Raw genomic sequence first — 24,545 nt, forward strand, 5'->3', positions numbered from 1 at the left:
CATCAAACCGGAAATGCTTGAGTAACCCGGATGTTATAGTCATGGAAAATTTTCTTTGGTGGAAAACAAAATGATAATTGACGATTTAGTAAAAACGTCTTATTTGCATATTTTTAAAGGATGTTTGGAGATTAGGACAAATCTTGGAACTTCACATAACATACAAAGCTTGCAAATAGAGATTGAGAGAGTAAACTAAAGGTTTATGGAAAGGTTGGCATCTATTTAACATTCATTACGACTACAAGTTTGATTCTTTTGGGCCAAAAATTTCTCTTTAAGTATAATCTATGACAAATTATGAATAATGTTTACTGTTGAAGAAGGGTATTAGTTGATACCTCTATATATCAGGAAACGGTGAGATTTTATCTTTTCTAATTTAAGAAAATAGAAATTTATGCTGTTTAAATTTCATGAAAAAGATATTTAAAAAAAGAAATAATTCCATTTCCACTTGTAGGGAAAATCGTAACTTACATGAATAGCGTGTAGCTTTGTAGGGTTCAACCGCTTAACAAGGAAAAAAATGGCGGCTAACAGTTGCTTTTGTACTTTATCATGCATGACTAATGCACACTCTCGCCGTTTCTATGCAAATGAGACTATACCAGACGCATAAAAGGAACTGTAGGGAGCACGGGAGGTTGGGTTGCAAAAAAGCGTGTTATAGAGACGAACATATGCAGCAGATTGCTTAAGCTAATTAGAAAAACCGTGGGCGGAAAAGATTGCACAACTTTATTGAAACTAACTTTCAAACTAGACTGGTGCACCAAAAAATCTGATTTGATTAAAAAGAATGGAATATTTATAAGCTGCATGACTAGTGGATGTTGTTTTTTATGTTTATTATTGGAATCCTTTTGAGATGAGTAATTTATTTATTTATTTGCGTACTATTATCCTTCGCTTCTAATTGTTGTTTCTAAACTTTCGGCCAACTATTCCTCTGGCCTTCATCAGGCGGTAAACCCTGACAGGATAGGAATGCTGAGTCTCTTAACTGCATCCCCAGTAATTACTGCCTTCCATAGTTTTTGTTGTTTCACTACGTTTTGGCCAACTTTGGGTAGGATTGAAACCGCTATCTTCAGACAATGCTCACCTGAAACTGTAGAGATTAAACGTCTCTATCCACTGTGCCACAGGCCCCAAAGGGCGATCAAGGTTGGATTTTTTGGATTTACACATCCAAGTTATTTCGTTCTTATCTGGTCTTTCCTTATCGGGTCCGTACCGAATTGTATATTATTTTTTATTATTGGAATACTTTTGCGATGAGTAATTCATGCATTTATTTATTTATTTATTTATACATTTATTTATTTATTTATTTATACATTTATTTATTTATTTATACATTTATTTATTTATTTATACATTTATTTATTTATACATTTATTTATTTATTTATTTATACATTTATTTATTTATACATTTATTTATTTATTTATACATTTATTTATTTATTTATTTATTTATACATTTATTTATTTATACATTTATTTATTTATACATTTATTTATTTATTTATTTATACATTTATTTATTTATACATTTATTTATTTATTTATTTATACATTTATTTATTTATACATTTATTTATTTATACATTTATTTATTTATTTATTTATACATTTATTTATTTATACATTTATTTATTTATTTATACATTTATTTATTTATTTATACATTTATTTATTTATACATTTATTTATTTATACATTTATACATTTATTTATTTATACATTTATTTATTTATACATTTGTTTATTTATACATTTATTTATTTATTTATTTATACATTTATTTATTTATTTATTTATTTATTTGCAGATTTTTATCCTCATCTTTAGTTGCTGTTTCACAACGTTTCGGCCAACTGTTTCTCGTCAGGTGATAAACCGCAATGGGATAGGAATGTTGAGTCTCAAGTTAAACAGAAAGATTCCCGAGTTCAACAAGATACACCTAAAGAAAATTAGAAGTTACATTGATTGATGTGAATAGTAGTCCGAAATATTCAAATGATACGTGTAAATATAATGTTAAAAGACTGCATTTTTCATCTTTTTCCTTTTACTGCTGTTCATCTAAAACAAAGCATATTGCCACTAAAAACTGAGAGGCTACTGTGAGAGGGGCGAGAGTAGAGAGTTGGACAGAAAGATGTTGTTTACATTACATAGAAAATTCTGCATATTTATAATATTGGGGTAGCAGGGAGGGAATTCCAAAAGCAAGCCGTCTGAAAAAAGAAGCTATTGAAGTAATCTTCTAGCATCTTCAGAAAATGCATGGAATTTCGCTACAAGTCGAATATTTTTACTGATGAGATACAATAGTTGAATGTTCATGACAATATATTCCATGGATATGCATGTAGAACAAGCATAAGCATGCAACACTGTGATGATGTAACACGCGTTACACGCTGGCAAACAATGTGGGACTTCCTAAGTTAAAAATTCTTTATACAGTTTATCAAAGAGCTAGATATGGCAAAAATACTCCATGCAGGAGCGAATGACGGCTTTATAGAAATATAGAATACTCACAGATGTGAGAAATTTTCTAGTCTGGTAGGGAGCACCTACATTCTTTGCAGAAGACTTGTCTGAGAATATTAGACCGAAGAATTAAAATGTTGGTTTCTCAAGGTTAAATTTAGCAGAAAAATGAAAAATTTCATTAGAATTCAAAAAGTAATGTTAGAGGTATGTGTCAAAATATGACGTCATAGACAGGAAGTTCAAAATGAGATGTGATAAAGATGAAAGGCCCAGAGGCATGTTAAATATCATGTTCATATCTACTGAACGTTCACTTGACAAAAATAGGTACACTTCATATCAACACATATCTGAATGGAAAGAAACAACATCATATAATTGATTATTAAAAATAAAATAATTGTTGTGTACTGAAAGGTCACATAACAGAAATTGATGCAATTGGAAGATGACAACATAACACGATTGATTGTCAAGAATGAAATAAACGTTGGTTGAAGCTGGGCCACCTAGGAAAGAGAAATAAATATCTTTGATTGTCGAAAACAACATAATTACTCATTGGAACCACTTGCAAAAGTTAGTAGCAGGAGGAAATTTCCGACCTCAAATAAGAGGCATGGTTACTGTTATAAGGGACATAACTACATATAGAACCGGATACGAAACAGTATATAAAAGAGCTACCATTTTAAGGTAGGGCGTCTTGTCTTGTTTGCAGCCTTGCGTCCTACCAGTCTCGTGTCTTACACTCTACAAGTGTACTCCAGTTAACCAAGCTTCCCAGGGACGAGCTTTTAGCTCTCACACGCTAAGTTCCTTTTTCTTTACCTTCATTTACATTTATCTAACTTCAAAAGCAAATAGCCATTTTGTATTCGTATTATTGCGAAGTACTAATAAACCTTTTTGTTACGTATTCCACTCGGCGTATTTTGTCATATTATTATATACCGTTGAACAGGATATAACAGTTACATTGACAGCGTGGTTCTATGTGGGCATTACAGATGACCAAAAATTATTATATAATAATAACCTGAAATTGATATCGTCAGTTGATTAATGATTTGGGCCCAAGAAGAATCACCCATCAAATTCTATGTTTGCATTTTCCTTCGACACTAACTCACACTCCTTCACTGACAATAAAAATATATCATTATATTTACGCGCGCGCGCGCGTGTGTGCGTGTGTGTGTGTGTGTGTGTGTGTGTGTGTGTGTGTGTGTGTGTGTGTGTGTGTGTGTGATCATTCTTTTAAGCACAGGAGTAGTACAACAAACAGTATTCTACAAACCTAACACTTTTGTTAACCCAAAATTTCAGTCATGTCACACTACCTAATTGTGAAGTAATACTTGGATGCAGATTTGTAAAAATAACCTAAAAATAAACAATATTTTTTACACTAGGTTAAATCAAGCAGAAAAATGGAAAATTTCATTAGAAGTCAAAAATTAGAATTAAATCTATGTGTGAGGATTTAACGTTCTAGAAAGGAAGTCCAAAGTAAGAGTTGGTCAGTGAACTTAGGGGAGTTGTTTACATTTTTTTTACAATCCTTTATTTTCTTATCCTTCCAGAAAATGGGCAATGGGACTATAAAATCATCAACATCAAAAGGTATCTTACCATTGAAAAATAATATCATTAACATGTCCAAAATTGTTATCCATTATTACTCCAATAAGTTAAGGAATATGGCTGCTATCATCAAAAGCAAAGAAGAAAAAAGTAAACAACTCTGTTTTTGTTGTAAAACGTTTGGGGCTTCTGCATAAAGCTCACGAAGATCATACTGTAAAATTATCTGATCTGTACAAAGTCCTCCACTTGGTAACAACAGCTATTTGTTAACCTTCAAAATTGTGAGGAACCAAGAACAATACGGTTCAACATGCAAAGTCAGGGAAAGTTTCGTGCAGAACACATAAAGGAATAAAAACAACGTTGTCACTCACACTCCATTGATTTGCGGTTCCACACCTGACACTTGACACGTTTCTGTTTACCACATGCAGAGGCAGAGATGACCTGAGTCGACGGATCTTAATGCAGACGTCTCCTGAATTTTCACGAGAACTCTGTTTCTGCTATTTAAACATCATTGCAATGACAGCTACATCATTATTCTGAAAGACATCACTTGCCACTGTGTAACTACTCACGTATAAACTAGAGAACAGCTGTCTCTGTTGATGAAGAGAACGAAGGACATTTTTGAAGGATCAAACAATTTCTGTATGCATTGTTACATTGGGATTATGACATGATCCTGGAACGAGTAATTCATATAAATGTTGAATTGTTTAAGTCTTTTAGAAATATTTACAATATATTTTAAACAAAAATCTATAAAAGTGGCAATAATTTAATATTTATTTTTGACTTAAAATTGTAGATGATGTTAAGACATTTTACTTATTTTATATGTACAATATAATCAGTTTCTTCTTTTTTATATTCATAGATTTTTTAACGAAAAATGCATACATTTCATCAAATTTCATATTTATTCCGATCAACAGTGTTTGTTTTCTTTACAAATATCATAGAGGGAGTTGATGGAGCTAACTCCTTCATATTCCCAAGCCCTCTTCATGCCACTAATGACACCATTAAAATATCTAGAAGAAATCTAATTAGAGTCATTTTATTTTATTTTTTTTATTTTTTATTTTTTAGTAATTCAACGTTACCACTTTTCCTTTGCTCCATTTGGGCGTTATTTGACATATTTACCGGAAAATGCTTCCATAGCATGATTTATACTGTGTGTATTATTAAGACTGGCGTGGTGGACAAATTTATAAGACATAAGATGCGATTCAAAGTTTAATTTCAGTTTAAGGATGCAAAATAATTTTTTTACGTTTATTCTTATTTCTTTGACAGAAAATGAATTGATGGCTGTTTACATTTTTTAAAGAATAAACAAAATCTCTTTTACATTTATTCATGACTCAAATAGTATGTTTTACAGATAAAGAAATCTTTTTTTCAGTCGCATAAATTGTTAATGGAAGTAAAAGGACTACCGGGCAATACTGCTAGGAACAGTTTATTATATATTTGCTGTAGTATCATAATGGAGGCTTCCATTCAGTCTCAAAAGACAATGGATAGCCTTTGTAAATATGCCTACACAGGAAGTCTATTATGAAGCAAGGGTTGCACAACCCCAACCACATCTTTCTTGAACTGGTACTGCTCGTGTCCAGCCACTTGAAAAAATTCTGGGATGAGCAGAGAGTTCTCCTAGATATTAGGTTGAGAAAAAAGTTCTTGTGGAATTTTTAATTTTGATTTCAAATGATGTATTTTCAATTAAGTTTTCATTATAATATGTTTACTTTATATATCATTTTAAAGAGTGTTTTTCGCTCTGTCTAATCGTTTGAAATACAATCGTTTTTAAAACAATTATGTTTTTTTTTCAGAATGTTGAATACAAGATGGAAAAAATAGAAAATTTGCACAATTTTCTTATTTCAATTCAAGCTAGGCTGAAAAGCTGCTGAAACAGTTTGTAATATCAATAAAGCGTTTGGCCCAGGAACCACTATTGAACGCACAGCACAATGATGGTTTAATAAATTCTGTGGCAGTGATGAGAGTGTTGTAGTTGTCGGCCATCGGATGTTCACAACGATCATTTAAGAGCCTTAGTTGTCCAAGAAATTGCTTCTGAATTAGATGTAATGTATACAACGATTTCCAACCACTTGAGAGAGATTGAAAAGACAAAAACTTGGTAAATAGATGCCTCACGAATGGGACGATAACCAAAAGAAATGCTGTTATGAAGTATCATCTTCCCTTCATTTATGCAACAGCAACAACCTGTTTCTTAGACGGGTTGGGACTTGCAGTGAAAAGTGAGTTCTTTATGACAACTAGCGATGCTCAGATTAGTGGTTAGATGTTGACAAAGTTCCACGACACTTCCCAAAGTCAGAGTTGCTCTCCTTCCTTTTGCGGACTGACACCATTCAACGACATACAAAATAGCTGTAAAATTTTAAACATCGATATTTTATACTGCAAGGGATGTTACAAAAGAAATGTCTCCTATTTTTTATTTCATCCGAATGGATCACAGGGGATTGCACATGTTATTGTTATGATGATTGAACTGATGCATTCCTTACCAAAAATTTTCATCTCTCTGTTGCAGATATTGATAGTATGAGACTCTAAAAAATGGATATGCATCAGATGCAGAGATGTATCATTGAATTCTTTTGCGTAGAAAAAATTGGACTGATCAACATTCATCGGTGTCTGTTGAACATTTACAAAACTGACATAGTTGATGTCAGCACCGTCAGGAGATGAGTTTGTCGATTTCAGGGTGGCGATAGAGATGTGAGTGACAAAGCATTTCAAAACTTTTACGACTGAAGCATCATTCATTGAGAATGGTGGTGACTATGTAGAAAAATAAATTCTGGAGCACAAAGGTCGTTCATTCTAATAGTACCATTTCAGTATTCATAGCGCTTCAACATTTTGTCTTTTTGTTAAATAATAGAAGACCTCACTTTTGGAATAAGCCCCGTAGCTTGCATTATTTTGGTTTTTCAAATATAAATACATCTAGCACATATTAATACTAAAGTATGGCATGCACCAAAGAAGAATTAAAATTCTCAGAGTCTCAGAGGAGTTACATCATAGGTGGACTTATTTGGCGACAATTGGCTGCAAACCTCAGGATTCTACTTTCTAATGTTAACCTAATGTTTGTCCAAGTCATAAGCGAAGGGAAATAATCAATATTATCTTGCCTATGCTCATAAAGACGAGCATACATGATAATAAGGGTGTCTATTTACTTCTTTCATGTCTCTGGATAATAATTTTAGTGAGAAATTTAAAGGTTTAATGAAATAAAAAGCAAAATCTAAGACTCATTGTCATCATCACTATCATCGTCACTATCATTGTCACCATCATCATCATCATCAGCAGCAGCAGCAGCAGCAGCAGCAGCAGCATCGTCATCATATTCAGAGTTAAACATCTGTTTTACATTCTTGCATGAGCTTTTTAGAAAACTAACTTCACAACTAACTTATACCTGGCAAGATTATTATTTTCCTTCTTTCTCTGGAATCCATTTTTTTCACTTCTTCCAAGATTGTCCTTTGCCAAGTGACCCTGCTACTTCAACTGTTCTATATTTGATCCGTGAATTCTCATCTCCTGTTCTACACACATCTATTTAATCTTCTGAGATCATCAGATCTAAGCTTGTCATTACACATCCATCATTTCATTCTCATATCATTTCTTTCCATGACGCGCATGTCCTCAACCTTCACTCATCAAGTTTTGCTTCCATGCATCCTTACACTGTGTACACATTCCTCTGCTCATTATTTTTTTTTTTTTTGTACACAAATTAGTTATCGCCTCTAAACCTACATGTAATTTCACTGCTCTTCTTGAGAACAAAAAATATTGAGCTGCAATGGGGAAAGAGTGGAAAATAGGGTTGTATCATTTTGAATGCAGTCTCAACAATTAAAATCTATAAAGAAAACTTTTTGGGTCATAATTGAAGACAAATGCCGGAGTCTTGACAACATGAAAAATATAACAATTAACTTTAATATGATCAACACCGCATTCAATAAAAATATATGAAAATTACTATGAAAACTGTGAACAAAAATGACTCCAACAAATTCAACATAAAGCAGCAATAAAAGTTTGAAATATCGATATTTTATATTAATTGTCAATTTTTGTGTTTCTGAATTCTTAGGATGAGGATTTGTATTATTTAGCTTTATTATTTAGATACTACTGTTCTCATCTTGCGTGTTATTTTCACAACGTTTCGGTCATTATAATCTCCAGGTGTATCTTGTCGAACTCAGGAATTTTCCTGTCAAACTCTGGAATCTGCATGTAATTACGAACAGAACCATTAGTTAATCAACGGGGTAGCATGATCTCGTTCCATCAACCATGACTGGGTAGAAGTCCTAAGTAATTCACAATTGTACTTTGAGTGTCGTCCACATTGAGGATTAAATCTTTAACTTTCAAGTGTAACTTACAATTGAATTTTACCAGGGATTTTATCCATTATGCCAGGGGTCCTTGCATAGTGGATACAGTACTTGGAAAAATTATGTTTGAAGAAGATCGGAGGTTACATTAGGCGAAATGTGTAAAACACTCAAGATGAGAACATTAGTTCCAGAATCCAAATCATGTTCAGCATTTTTTGCATTTACGATATCAAAATATTTGCTTTTTGTATTTAAGAGATTAAAATATTTATCCTATATCACCATTTAAGTATGACATGAGCCAGAGAGGAATTACAATTCTAAAAGTTTCAAAAGAGCTAAATTAATCTGAAAGTGGATTTAATTAGTATTAAATCGCTGTAAACCTCGGGATTCCACTTTCCACCGTAAGCTAAGTGATAGTTTAATTGTTTTATCGTTATTTCCATGGCAGGTGCTCGTCTGAACTCCAATCTCTGGTCCCCCCTCGCCAATCTTTCACGAAAAACACCCGTCTAGCTGATTCCACTGTCAAAAATTTCCCCCACTCTATATGTTTGCCTAACACAAAACGCGGATTCCATGAACAAAGCTTCTTTCTTAGAACTGCACGCCTGTGGAACTCTGTTCCGTCTGCCTGCTTCCCACCGGACTACAACTTGGATGTCTTCAAGTCCAACGTTAACAAATTCCTAATGAACCGCCCCCTTAAGTAAACACTTCATCAAATCTCCACACTAACGTAATGTACTTGCAATAACCCTCATCCCTGAGTGGCTTCCGGGCCTTGATAAGTGGTGATCACTATGTAAAAAAAAAAATTAAGTAGCGAGGGAAAATAATCAGTATTATTGAGTCTATGCCCATCAGGATGCTTTGATTTGATTTTCATGATTTATTATAATAATCGTGTCAATTTATTAATTTCATGTATATCATGTATAAACTTTAGTGAAAAAATATTAAAGTCTTTTTTATCAAACGAAAGCAAAATGTAAGCTTAATAAATAAAAAGTGAAAATTAGGTTTGCCTCATTTTGAATTCTGTCCAAAAAAATTTATATAAGAAAAATGTTCAGGATCATAAGTGAAGTCAAACGTCCAAGCTTTGACACCATCCAAATATTTCAATCAACTCCATGATGATGTCTGTGTTGCATAAAAGTATATGAAAAAAGATGTGGAAAAAAAATGAAAGATTTAATTAAAGATTAATCGGATTTACAAAAAATGAAAAGAATAGATTCTCTCATTTTTTTTATTTTTTAAAAGCAAATCCGGTGTCATGTCGCATATAAGCTTGTCCTTAAAATGACAGCTTTTTAATTCATCTTTCACTTCGCCTTGATCTTTTATAGACTTGATCTTTCCTTCAATCGAATCTATCGTGATTTGCCTGTCATTTTGAACGGCAGATTTTAATGAAAATTAAAATGTGATTCTTATGTTTCCCTACTGGTGCAAAAGGTCTCCACAATTTAAATTCACTTGTTGAACAAATAATATGTAAATTGTATTTAAAATTTAGATTTGAACCATTTTTATGTTCCTTTAAAAGATTAAAATCAAAATATAATGTTACTAAACCTTATGTCTAGAACGATTATTCAATTTTTGATCAAAATCCATCATATGATTTTGATTCTAGAAAATGTCTAAAATTTTAGATTTAAGCTTAAAGGTCTTAAAAAGGAAATTGAAATTCATGAAATCTTGCTTTATTGGTGTCTAATCAAATTCAACGCAAATCTTAAATATTTCAATTTTTAAATGAGCAGTTGTCTTCTAAATCCTTTTAAAATGTTTCCGGAAAAAAATGGAATTCTGTGAATATTTATTAATTTGTCTAATACCTAGTGTTAAAATTTCAAAATATCAGTGCTATCTAAATTATCATGAAAGGCTTTTATCTCCTCTTTGCCCTATTTGCAGAAAAGTAAACTGCACTAAATATAGTTTGCATTACCCACCATTATGCCTATCAGTTGTGTTCCAAAATTCATTGTGACAGGTAAATTAGCTTATGACTAAATACCGTACACACACATTTATAAGCATATACACATCCCTAATATTATATAGTGTTATGAAGTTTGTTTAAAACAGACGCATATTGATACCACAAATAAAACATATTAAACGTATGTAATGGGATCACTAAAACGTCCCCACACTGAAACTGTACTTACCAAGTCTGCAATCATTTTCTTCCGATATAGCATTACTCTCTCACTACTACCACACAAAATGATACTCATGAAATCGTTAATGAAATTCGTAATAATTTCTGGAATTTGACCATATTTGGTAGAAATAAAATTTTAGTCTGAATTAGCCATCAAGTTGCAGTTATGAATGGCAATTATCCTGTTTTATCACTTTTGAACAAGATGCTATTTTATTCATGCAAAGATACTTTCATTTGGAAAGATCTTCTCTCATATAAAATATACTGATATTTTTCTTTTAATTATTAAATATATACTTTATTTTTAAAACTAAATTTGTTTTTGATGTTGTTTGTATTAACAACAACAATGATGCTGCTTCTGATGAGGATAATAATGAGTATAACTTTTGCAATATTTTTCTATAATGAGGGTATAATTAAAGAAAATTGGAAGGTTCGCTTTATAGACACTGGCGATAGGAACTGACCAACCAAATGGAGCCACGTTCTGCTAGCAACCAATCAGAAACCAGAATCACTATATAAAAATATTGGATATTTTAAGAATTCCTGTACATTATTTTTCGTATCCACATGAAAAAGATCTTTACTCTTCATTTGCAAACTTTTAAAGTTCAAGACAGATTAGCTACCCACCAACCAATCTTTTTCATCTCAGGATCTATACAGATTAGCTATCCATCGGAAACTCTTCTGAAATAAAACATGGCTTTCAATTCAAAATTATTCTTTTGTCAACTTTTTTAAATTACAACAAAAAAATTAAATTCATATTGAAAAACAAAATCGTCTTTAACTGTTGTCTATATATCATCATCATCATTATCGTGTGAATCTGAAGATTCTATTGGTGGTATTGGTTTCCCCAATATTTTCATCAGAATTCTTTCTATAAAGACATCGGGTACTAGCGGGCGGGACCACATAAAGGTTGGCAACATCCTAAATGAAAGACACCAATTAATGAAGAATTCCTAAATTATAATTTCTTCTTAAGATTCATTAATCTTAAGTCTTATATTGGAGAGATTTTCTAGAAACAAAATCATGTAATGGATTTTGATAAAAATTAGAATAAAGATTCCAGACATAAGGTTTAGTGCCATTTTCTAATCTTCGTAGAGGGACATAAAAGTGGTGTAAAACTCTTCTGTTCACGGAATTCATTTTCTCCGTCCTGGAACAGGTATTCTTCTAGTATAATATTTCATTTTGTATATTGTTTGTGCATATGATATGTTAGTGCCTTGACAAATTTATTTATATGATATATTTATTAGTGCCTTGACAATTTCATGTCAGACATAAAAAGTAGAGATATTATGGGTACAGAAATGACTCAACAGAGTCGGAAACATGTAGTCTCCTATTGTCACTGAGGTAGCCGATGCGCCAGCCTGCACCTGATGACACCATTCCTACTTTATTCCCTTTGTGTGAGAGTATATCGTAGCTGTCTGTCCCGCGCTTTGTCAACACAAGCGCAGCAGGTCTGCTGTCACACAGTTTTCGAAGGCCCATCAACGCGTCCATCAAGTGTTTATATCGCTGACTCCTGTTACTGTCTTTTCGGGGCATTTCCCTTGAAACCCTTTCAGGTTGTTTGATACATACACACAAGCAGACATGCACACATACACAAAACACAAACATGTACACACGCCTATATACATACATACACATATACTTTTCAGTGCAGACAGAATTATATGTCGATTTATATGCATGCATATATCTTAATAAATTAGTTATTTATGTTTATATATTTGTATATCGATATCTCCGATTAGTCTCAAGAGACAATCGGTAATCATGAGGCAAGGGTTGCACAATTACCAACCACATCTCTCCCGAACCGATATTGTTGGAGTCCAGTGGCAAGAGAAGGACAAAGATGGATTGGAAATAATGCAGAGAACATACAGCACCTGGAATTCTCAAATGGTCACCCATTTTAGTATTGACCAGGCTAACGTTGCTTAACTTCAGTGATCTGACAGGAAATTATTCTGTATACATATATAAAGATATTTGTATATACAGGATTCATAAATTAACTCACCATTATGAATTTGGAAAAAATAAAGCTGCAAGGAATTAGTGTGGCTAATGTGGACTATATTTAATTTTATGTAGTCTCATGCAAAGCAGATCTGTGCGAATATTTTAAAGATTTTTTGGAAGGACAACATTTCATTTGGAAATCCAAATATTTCAGATTTTCTTTCAACTTGATTCCTGGAATTTCAATTTCTTCTTACGCTGAAATTTTAGACGCTTTTAATGTTATTAGAGTTTAATCAAAATTGTAATACAGTTTAGTATCATAATATCTTTTTTATTTTTTTTCTACTGGGCACATACATTTCAAATTTTGTGATGGCTTTCTTCTAGTATATATATATATATATATATATATATATATATATATATATATATATATGTATGTATGTATATATATTGGTAAGATGATTGATAATTTATAATTAAAATTAAAAATTAAAAATCTGTTTCATAAGGAAGAACAAACAAAATCAATAATTTTATTAAAATAGCTCTAGGACATATATGCCTATCGAGCTTATTATATATCTACATTTCAACGAGCACTGTTTTCTTTTATTTTATTTTAATTGTATTAATGAATTTACTAATACATTAAAATATACTCTGCTCTTTAGACTCTTGTTCTAATCCCCTAAATATATATATATATATATATATATATATATATATATATATATATATATATATATATATATATCAGCAGGAAGACCAAACTTTGCTCAGAATTGAGTAAGGATAAATGAATGTTCCACAATTCCAATACTTTATTGGCATCAAAATTGGTGAAATCGCTCATTTTTCAATCAAATCCACATGAAGACATACACACACTCTCGCTTATCTGAGCTGACGTTATCCGCCTGATAGTCAGGAACCCAAACCTTGGATTAACCACTAAGGGGCTGTCCCATTAGTAGATGCAAAGTATTCGGGCTGCAGTATTGCCATTTGGTGAATGGATTCTGGACCATGCAGTAGCTTCTGGCAGGGCTTTTCGATGCCATATTAGTGGGTTATTATCATTACAAAAAAATATATTTCTTCGTTTCTTTTTCTTTCTTACTTTTCCTCTCTGCCCTACTCTAATCAAGTATGTCGACATTCCACAAATCCTAAAACTCCATCATGAAAAGTTTCCAGAAAAAAATACACGATTATACCCAGATCTCCAAATTCCAACATAGATCCCCACTATCATGTCTCCTTCTCCCACATCAGGGGTCTACGCTGCAACCTTCCAGAGGTTGAAACCCAATTACAGGAGACAAAACCAGACTTTTTTGCTAAGCAAAATTGGCATTGGATCGACTATTTCCCTACATGAGTTTTTAATTAAAAGATACTCTAACATTTTGATTTTTAACAATTTTGACCCCCAAGATTGCCATGGACATAGAATATGTGCATACATTAAAGATGGCCGTCCTAAATATTCCTATATGTGCTTCCAGGTTGCACTTGCTCACGCTACTGCGTTTATATTTGCTCTCTATCACCCCCACAACAGCAGAGTTACTATCTTTAAGAGCATATCCGTATAGAAAACTGATCACATCCTATCTGCTCATCGTTTGGATAACATTCACATTTGTGAAGACTTCAATGTTCACAATGGTTAGCCCACTCAAACAAAACAGATGATGAAGGGAGGTTCTGTCACGATTTCTCCATTTCTTATGACCTCACTCAGATTGTTCACGAACCCAGCCCTGTGTCCGACTCTAACGGTCAGTATGCAAGCCTCCTAGACCTTTTTCTCACAACTTGTCCTGAGCTATGTTCATCTTCCATTCTGTCTCCACTTGGATCTTCCAACCTATCTGTTGCATCAGTTAAGATAAAAACGAAATATAATAAGTCCTTAGACATATCTCTCCATCGCACAGTATATGGATACTCTATGGCTGACTGAAGTAGCTTCCATACATTTATATCAGATCTATATCTGCGTTCCATGTTTCAGAAGGCTGTGTCATCTTTAGTATCAGACATGATGGAATGGTTAATTGTAGGTATAGACCGCTTCATGCCCTCACAAAAATTCCAGCAAAAATCTAACAGCCAGCATGGTTCTCTCCAGAATGTGCTGCTGCCATTGTGCACAGGAATCCCTATTTCCACTGCTTCCAAAGTAACAGATGTACTGAGACTAAAGCCACTTTCAGGATTGCCAGCAACCACTGTAAAAGAGTAATGAAAAATGCGAGAGAATTGTATGCTCAGCCTGTCAAGTTCAAAGTAGCTGAGCGGCGACTTTACCAAGAACTTTGCAACTAATTCTACCCTATGTGAACAAGGCTGCCAACTACCCGTATTTACTCCTGTATCAGAAAACACACTATACAAATATCGTAATGTTGCCACGCTAATAAAAAATTTTGATTCCAGCAAAGCAACTGGCCCTGAGGGCATTCCAATTATAGTGCTCAAAAAGCTTCAACAAGAACTAGCTCCCATATTTACAAAGCGGTTTAAGCGTTGTCTTAAGGAGAATTGCTTCCCAACACCCTGGAAAATCTCATCAGTATACCCTGTATTTAAGAATTCAGGTGATCAGTCATCTCCCTCTCAGTTAGACCAATAAGTCTCCTGTGCGTCATGAGTAAGTTACTGGAATCTGTGTTAAATTAAAGTAGTCAACCACCTCAGCAAAAATAACATTTTAGTGATATGGTATATGGTTTCAGTCCTGCTAGCTCTACAGCAGATATGCTTACAATTATATCTCATAGGATTAGCAAATCTCTCAATGGAGGTTTCCTTTCTAAGGAAATTGCTCTTGACATATCAAAAGCCTTTGATAGGATATAGCATAAAAGTCTATTTCAAAAGATCTCCAGCTATGATATAGCTAAAAATGATTCTCAGTTATTAAATCATTTGTGTCTGATAGGTTCATAACCGTAGTGATTGATGGACAGTAATCAGAAGCTCATAGTATTAATCTTGGGTCCAACGCCCTTCCTGATCTACACCAATGATCTTCCAAATCACATCCTTAGATCATTCGTAGACATTTATGCTACCGACAATACAACCTATGGCAGCACATCAAAGGCCGTAAATGATCAAGTTCTCTCTGATTCTCTCTCCTCTGGTTTGAGCACGTGATACAATGGGGAAAGAAATGGTTGGTTACTTTTAATGTATTTAAAACCAAGTTCTATCTTTACATCATCAACGCTCTGATCCTCATCTGGTATCAATTGAAGTGAATGGCTCTCGTCTTGGGGAGACTCCATGTTTTGAAAAGCTTCTGGTCTTCACATTTACTCCTGATCTGAAATGGCACACATACATCAAATCCGTTGGTAAGGCCGCTGGAAAAATGGTGGGATTTTTCTATCGATTCAGAAGATATATCACTGTTGATGCAATTCTCTACCTATATAAGAGCCAGGCACGTCAAAGGATGGAGTATTGTGGCCACATCTCGGAAGGAGTTGCTAGAAAGACTTATCCTGCCTTGACAGAGTTCAAATTTATAGCTTAATAATAGATGCCCTTTTCTCTTCCCTGCAACCTTTTTCTCACAGAAGGGGCGTTGTGAGCCTGTCCCTGCTTTATCGTAATTTTCATTGCAAGTGCTTGTCTGAGTTCCAATCTATGGTGCTCCCTCGCCAAACTTTCATGAGAAACACTCGTCAAGCTGAAAACATTATCAATAATTTCCCCCACATAAGCCTAAACGTAGATTCCATGAACAAAGCTTCTTTCTTAGAACTGCACACCTGTGAAACTCTTTTCCGATTGCCTGCTTTCTAGCTGAATCCACATTTTATTTCTTTTTTTTCTCCTTTCCTCCCTGTACATATATTTTATGGTAATTATAAATATGTCATTCTTATTTTCACCTTAATTTTAATTTCTTCCCCCTATTTTCTTTTTTTTAAAATGATCAAAATGCCATCGAAAATGCCATCACTTGCCCCTGAGGAGGATGGTGAAAGACATCTAGGCTCCAAAAGAACTCTTTTCTCCATCATATATACAAACATATATATATATATATATATATATATATATATATATATATATATATATATATATATATATATATATATCTGTGTGTGTATATGTGTGTAAATATTTTTCATTTTACACACTTATATTATCATAAAAACGGCTCACTCTTATTTAAATCAATAATACAGCATAGTCTGTTACAATTACTATACGGAGCAAAGACTAAAAACAAAACTATTTGTATACCTTATTTGGATAATTATTTTTTTAAACAATTTATCATAAATTAATGCTTGTTGTTGTTCATTTAAGATTATATAGTCTTATTTCCCTATACCTATTTGTCTCTCTCTCTCTTTCTCTCTCATATATATATATATATATATGTATATATATATATATATATATATATATATATATATATATATATATATAATAATTAATGAAATCAAAGGGATGTAGTGTTTACCTGATATACACAATGGTAAACTTCAAACTAATATAAATAACAGTATTTATATAAAGAAAATTTAATCCAAACCGAATAAAAAAATGCTCAATACTCAATAGAGAGTAGAATATGGTAAATTGTTTTTTGGAGTATTCAGTCGAACAATAAATTTGGATTGTAAAGTTCAACATACACTTTTAATTTTCTTTTTCTGGATTTTCAATACTAGATCATACCATCAGAGGAAATGAAATGCGGTTTTCACTTGATCTTTAATCTGTGACTCATCTCGCTTATATATATATATATATATATATATATATATATATATATATATATATATATATATATATATATTAGCATTTCAGCTCGACGTTTCCCGAGTGTCTGTTGAACAAAAAAAAGAACAAAAAAAAAATGTGGTAGTAGGAAGGCAGGCTTGAACCCGTACCGCAAAGGAAGAAAAGAATGGGGTAAAAAACTAACGTCTATGCTGTTACGACCACCGCCAAACCAGACGCGACATTTTTTAAAATTAAGGCTAGACAATCTAAAGGAGAGGATAACTTTAAAAAATATCGGCGAAAAAAGTGACCCACCCCCATGTAGAAAAGTGCCGAGTTGAAGGGGAAGATATTAATGTTTTTAGCCAATTTTTCGATATTTGTCATATGAAAGGTCGAACTTTAAAACAATACTGGTCTTGGTAAAATCCGTCGCCTCTATTGAAAGTTTTAGGCAGACATGCAAACATACATACATACATACATACATTTATATATTGGTAACTAAAAATTTTCGACCCAAACCGATAAAAAGGCTTGCCCTATCTCTGAATACCCTTTATGTAAAATTTCAAATATTTAGACCAGAAATTGTCTGAGTAATTTGGAAGAGACCGCAGAGGTCAATTTTTTTTTAACTTTGACCCCTTTTATGACCCCTTAAAATTTATTGTTTTGGGCTCTAATCAAGTTATTAAGTTAGATCCATGTCCAAGGAACCTATAACTAAAATTTCAAGTGTGTAGACCCAGAATTGTCGGAGGAGTTTGGTAGAGTTCTTAAAGGTCAAATCGTTGAACTTTGACTCCCTAACAGCCAAATTTCTGGCCAAAAAACCGATCACATCGATTTTCCCAAATCTCAGTGCCCTGTATATCAAATTTCGAGTCTGTAGACTAAAAATTGACAGAGTTATTGCATAGGGAAATGTAGACACACAGACAGACAGACCCCTTCACTTTTATATATATATATATATATATATATATATATATATATATATATATATATATAGTGGTAATGGTAATTAATAAAAACTGAAGAAAGTGCTCAATACTGTTGTAGAGCAAATATGCGTTTTATTTTTTATTTCCGTATCTTTCTGTTAAGTTACATTATTGTTTTAGCTACTCGGCCGTTATGTTGTCCGTCTATAGCTTCCTCAGACTTTTACAGAAACCCTTTTCTGGGTTTCTGTAATTTAATATAATAATAATGTTACTTAACAGAAAGATACGGTAATAAAAAATAAAACGTATATATACCTTCCTCCCTGTACATATATTTTACGGTAATTATAAATATGTCATTCTTATTTTCACCTTAATTTTAATTTCTTCCTCCTATTTTCTTTTTTTTTAAATGATCAAAATGCCATCGAAAATGCCATCACTTGCCCCTGAGGAGGATGGTGAAAGACATCTAGGCTCCAAAAGAACTCTTTTCTCCATCATATATATATATATATATATATATATATATATATATATATATATATATATATATATATATATATATATATATATATCTGTGTGTGTGTATATGTGTGTAAATATTTTTCATTTTACACACTTATATTATCATAAAAACGGCTCACTCTTATTTAAATCAATAATACAGCATAGTCTGTTACAATTACTATACGGAGCAAAGACTAAAAACAAAACTATTTGTATACCTTATTTGGATAATTATTTTTTTAAACAATTTATCATAAATTAATGTTTGTTGTTGTTCATTTAAGATTATATAGTCTTATTTCCCTATACCTATTTGTCTCTCTCTCTCTCTTTCTCTCTCTCATATATATATATATATATATATATATATATATATATATATATATATATATATATATATATATATATATATATATATATATATATATATATATATATATATATAATTAATGAAATCAAAGGGATGTAGTGTTTACCTGATATACACAATGGTAAACTTCAAACTAATATAAATAACAGTATTTATATAAAGAAAATTTAATCCAAACCGAATAAAAAAATGCTCAATACTCAATAGAGAGTAGAATATGGTAAATTGTTTTTTGGAGTATTCAGTCGAACAATAAATTTTGATTGTAAAGTTCAACATACACTTTTAAATTTCTTTTTCTGGATTTTCAATACTAGATCATACCATCAGAGGAAATTAAATGCGGTTTTCACTTGATCTTTAATCTGTGACTCATCTCGCTTATATATATATATATATATACTCGGGGTTTTTTTATATTCAAAAGTAATGGACTAATGAATTCAACGAGGTTGTTAGATAGTGCTCAATAAAAAGAGCTGATAATACTTGTTTATTGTTATATAAACATGCTCACATCCCGCTGCTACAAACAGCCACTTGTTTCAATCAAACAACAGATATCATCAGGCAGCGACTTGACTATTCAAAAGTTCAATGAATAATGGATTTTTATTTTAGGTAGGAACTCTTTAGAAGTTGGAGTTAAAAAACTTAAAACACAGGACTTTAATTAAATAAAAAAGTAAAAAGGGAGAGGCAATTTAAATAAAGTAAAAAGATTACAATAGGGAGAGAGTGATTGAGAAGAAAAAAGGAATAAAGACAGAAATAGAGAAAGAAAATATAGAGAAAACAAAATAGAGAGAAAAAGAAGAGAGAAAATATATATATATATATACACACACACACATACACACACATATACACATATATATATATATACATATACATATATATACATACATACATACATACATACATATATATATATACATACACACATACACACATATGATATGGAGAAGAAAAGAAAAAAGAAATAAAGGGTTATAATAAAGAGAATAAGAACTAGAAGGAAAAGGAAAGAATAATGACATCTAGTTAAATAGAGAAAGAGAGAAAGTAAGAATTTGACAGTATATAGAAAAAGAAAAAGAAAAAGAAAAAATCTGCGTGTCAACCAATTTAAGAACAATTATACAATTCAGTAATGAAACATATTATTACAAATACAAACAGAAGATACAATCCAAGCGTCAGAAATTAACGTGTCAAAAAAGGCAGTGAATGTATTCGGCTATCATATTTATCCTCTTACATACGTCCACGAGTAAAATCAACGCAATTCAAACATACGTCTACCATTAATTAGGCCCTTTATGCTAAATGATATAAGTTTAAAGTTTTCGCGTTTTTATTAGATAAATATATGAATAAAAGAAAAAAATAATGATAAAACAATATTAAAATTATTATTAATAACAATAAACATAAAAGTAATGATAATAATAATAATAATAATAATAATAATAATAATAATAATAATAATAATAATAATAAACAGAATAAAATTAATATTTATTATCTTTTTAATATAACATATTTAGACATAAGAGGGGATTAAATAAATTAAATAGGTCCAATAATTATAAATAAAAAACTACTAATATTTATGTATATAAAAAGAATATAATACAAATATATATATATATATATAGATATATAACCACACACACACATATATATACCCAAATATACACACACATACACACACATATATATATATATACATATATATATATATATACATATACATGCACATAAGTAAAGGTGTAACTATACTATTAAGTTGGAAGTTTAAGCTATTTAAGTATAGATATAAAGTCATATTAAATCACAAAATAATACATTCAATACCAGATTACTAATAACACAGATACAAGTACACTTACCTATAAATATATTCAGGCAAAAGAAGTAATTAAATCAACGAAATACTCAAAAATAGCGACGCACAGGTAGATAGTACCCTAATTAAAAATAATAAGATACATATGTATATACTCACAGAGAACCAACCGACATACTAATAAGCATATATATATATATATATACACATATATATATATATATATACACATACATACATATATATATATATAAACTTATGTATACACATACATACAAAAAATACACAAATATATGCACACAATCATATACTAATACACAACAACGCACACACACATATATATACTCACACATAAATATGTATAATTTACATAAATTATATATATAGAAATACATAAGAATACAAATAATTTGGCAAGGGTACAGATAGATGTATACACACATAGAGACATACAAATGGATTGAATAAACATGGGAGGGTATACCAAATAATATAGAAATATATAGATCTAAGTACACACGGTCATAAAATAAATACATAGACACATACATATACACATAGACACACATGTATATAAGATAGGAGAAGTAAAGAATGAAATCAGGAGAGGAGAAAGTATATTAATAGAATATTAATAAATTATAGAAATCAGTGACAATTTTTAATTTATTTAAATTTTATATCTAAACTAAATTACTTAAAAGATGGGTTTTATAATGTTTGCAATTAATTGAATTTTCGTGCTTCTTATTTAATAATTTATCTCTTTCTCTAAAAGTAAGTATAAATAATTTCTCATAAAGACATAGGTAGCAAGGCGAGTTTAAAGATGAACAGGTTTTCGCTTTCTTTAAAATTTTCCAATTTACTATTGGGGAGTAACCTTGCTCTACTAGTTCATTGTAATATTTAGACAAGGAAGTTCTATTTTTGTACTCATTATTTTCGAAAGAGCACTTGTGACCGGTAAATCTTTCTTTAAAATTGTTATTTGTCATTCCTATGTAATATTTTTTTTCATTCGGATTTTCCTTAGTAGAAATAGTTGCTTGGTACACTACAGAAGTAATTTGACAATTTCCTTTAAGAGGGCATTTTGATTTAATTCTACAGTTACAACTTTCGGTAGCAATGGGTGTGCTATTTTTGTTTAATATTTTGTTATTATGTTTTTTAATTATTTTTTCAAGGTTTTCATTACAACTATAACTAAGTTTTATTGTATTTTTATTGAAAATTTTATGTAGTATGTTATTAATAGGGAAGTGCTTTTTAATTAAGTTTAAGAATTTCATTCCTAGATTTGTTTTAAGTTTCAGATTAAAAGGGGGATTGTACCACAGGATTTTTCTCTTACGGTTTCTATTTGTATTTGTGTTTGGGTGTGTTGGTTCTATGAACTCAATTTGGGTGTTTTTGTATCCACTATCCTTAAGGGCCCTGTTATAGAAATATTTATGTTTATTAAATGTTTCAAGATTGGAAGAATTGTCACTGATTCTTTTACTAATGGATTTGGGGATATGCCTAATGATAGATTTTGGGTGATTTGATAGGGGGTGAACATAAATTGGGTTTGAGTTTTCCTTCCTATATGGTTGGTAGATGCCTTTCCTTAAATCAAAGTTCACATCCAAAAAATTTACAGTTTTAACATCTGATATAATATCCACTTTTAATTTAATTCTACGGAATTCATTTAAGATAATCTTTTTGGTTCTTTCACATTTAGGGCCGTTGGATTCCTTGATGATCATCAGTCCATCATCACGATACAAGCCTATATCCATGACATTGATGTCTTTGGTTAAGTTGTATAGTATGAATAGACCTACTAAGTCTGTCATTTCAGCCGAATCCAAAGACCCCATGGAAATGTCAAACAGGTCATTTTGATCTTTTTTCAACCACTGATCATTTCCACTAATTAATGTAGTATTTCTACATGTCCGTATAATTTCAATTTCAGTGTCTTTTATATCAGACAGGAGTTTAGCAAACTCCATCACCTCTTCGAATAGTTCCTTAGATATGGAGGGATAGTAATTCACAATATCGAATTGTAAGAAAGTACAATTCTTTTTAATATGTATATTGGAAAACCATTTAATGGTATCCGCTGTGTTAATCCATAGATTTAGCTTATATGTTGATTTAATTTGATAGTTAACTCTTTCTAGTATATTTTTACTTAATTTACCTATTTCGGGTTTCGTAGGATTAATTAACCTGGTTGTAGGTTTATTTTCAAAATTTATCTTATGGTCTTTAAGCAAAATATATGACTGTTTTTTTTGTAAAATTCCCACTCTATTACTAATTTTAAGTTTGTCAGTTATTTCTTTACTATCCTTGTCAATTTTTTTGCAAATATCTATATTTGATTTTTTGTAATTTTTTGTAATATTTTCTTTAATAAGCTTGTTATATTCATGTGTAGTTAGTTTGTAGAAATTTTGCGTCTTATCTGCTTTAACGTAAAGGTAATCCGAGGTGTTGATTTTCTTAATGGTAAAATCCAACTGTTTTTGAAAATGATTCTTTTTCCCATGGAAAGACAGGCCTCTAATAAGGTCCATAATGTCTGCTTCAAAAGCATCCAATTGGTCGATATGTGGTGCCGAATCTCGATTTTTGAAACCATGGTAATCCTTATTCTTGTTGTCATTTGAATTTCTCAGGAAGAAAAAAGCTTTCCACTTCATTCTCCTAAGTAGCTCCTCAGTTTTTAGAAGGAGGGTCATCTGGTAATTCCGATTGGTGGTGGTAGGAATATTTTTCAGGGATGTTTGGAAGTTAATTTATGTTCACCCCCTATCAAATCACCCAAAATCTATCATTAGGCATATCCCCAAATCCATTAGTAAAAGAATCAGTGACAATTCTTCCAATCTTGAAACATTTAATAAACATAAATATTTCTATAACAGGGCCCTTAAGGATAGTGGATACAAAAACACCCAAATTGAGTTCATAGAACCAACACACCCAAACACAAATACAAATAGAAACCGTAAGAGAAAAATCCTGTGGTACAATCCCCCTTTTAATCTGAAACTTAAAACAAATCTAGGAATGAAATTCTTAAACTTAATTAAAAAGCACTTCCCTATTAATAACATACTACATAAAATTTTCAATAAAAATACAATAAAACTTAGTTATAGTTGTAATGAAAACCTTGAAAAAATAATTAAAAAACATAATAACAAAATATTAAACAAAAATAGCACACCCATTGCTACCGAAAGTTGTAACTGTAGAATTAAATCAAAATGCCCTCTTAAAGGAAATTGTCAAATTACTTCTGTAGTGTACCAAGCAACTATTTCTACTAAGGAAAATCCGAATGAAAAAAA

Source organism: Euprymna scolopes, chromosome 35 (genome assembly GCF_053919585.1).
Source record: "Euprymna scolopes isolate OS-2025 chromosome 35, ASM5391958v1, whole genome shotgun sequence".
NCBI lineage: Eukaryota > Metazoa > Mollusca > Cephalopoda > Sepiida > Sepiolidae > Euprymna > Euprymna scolopes.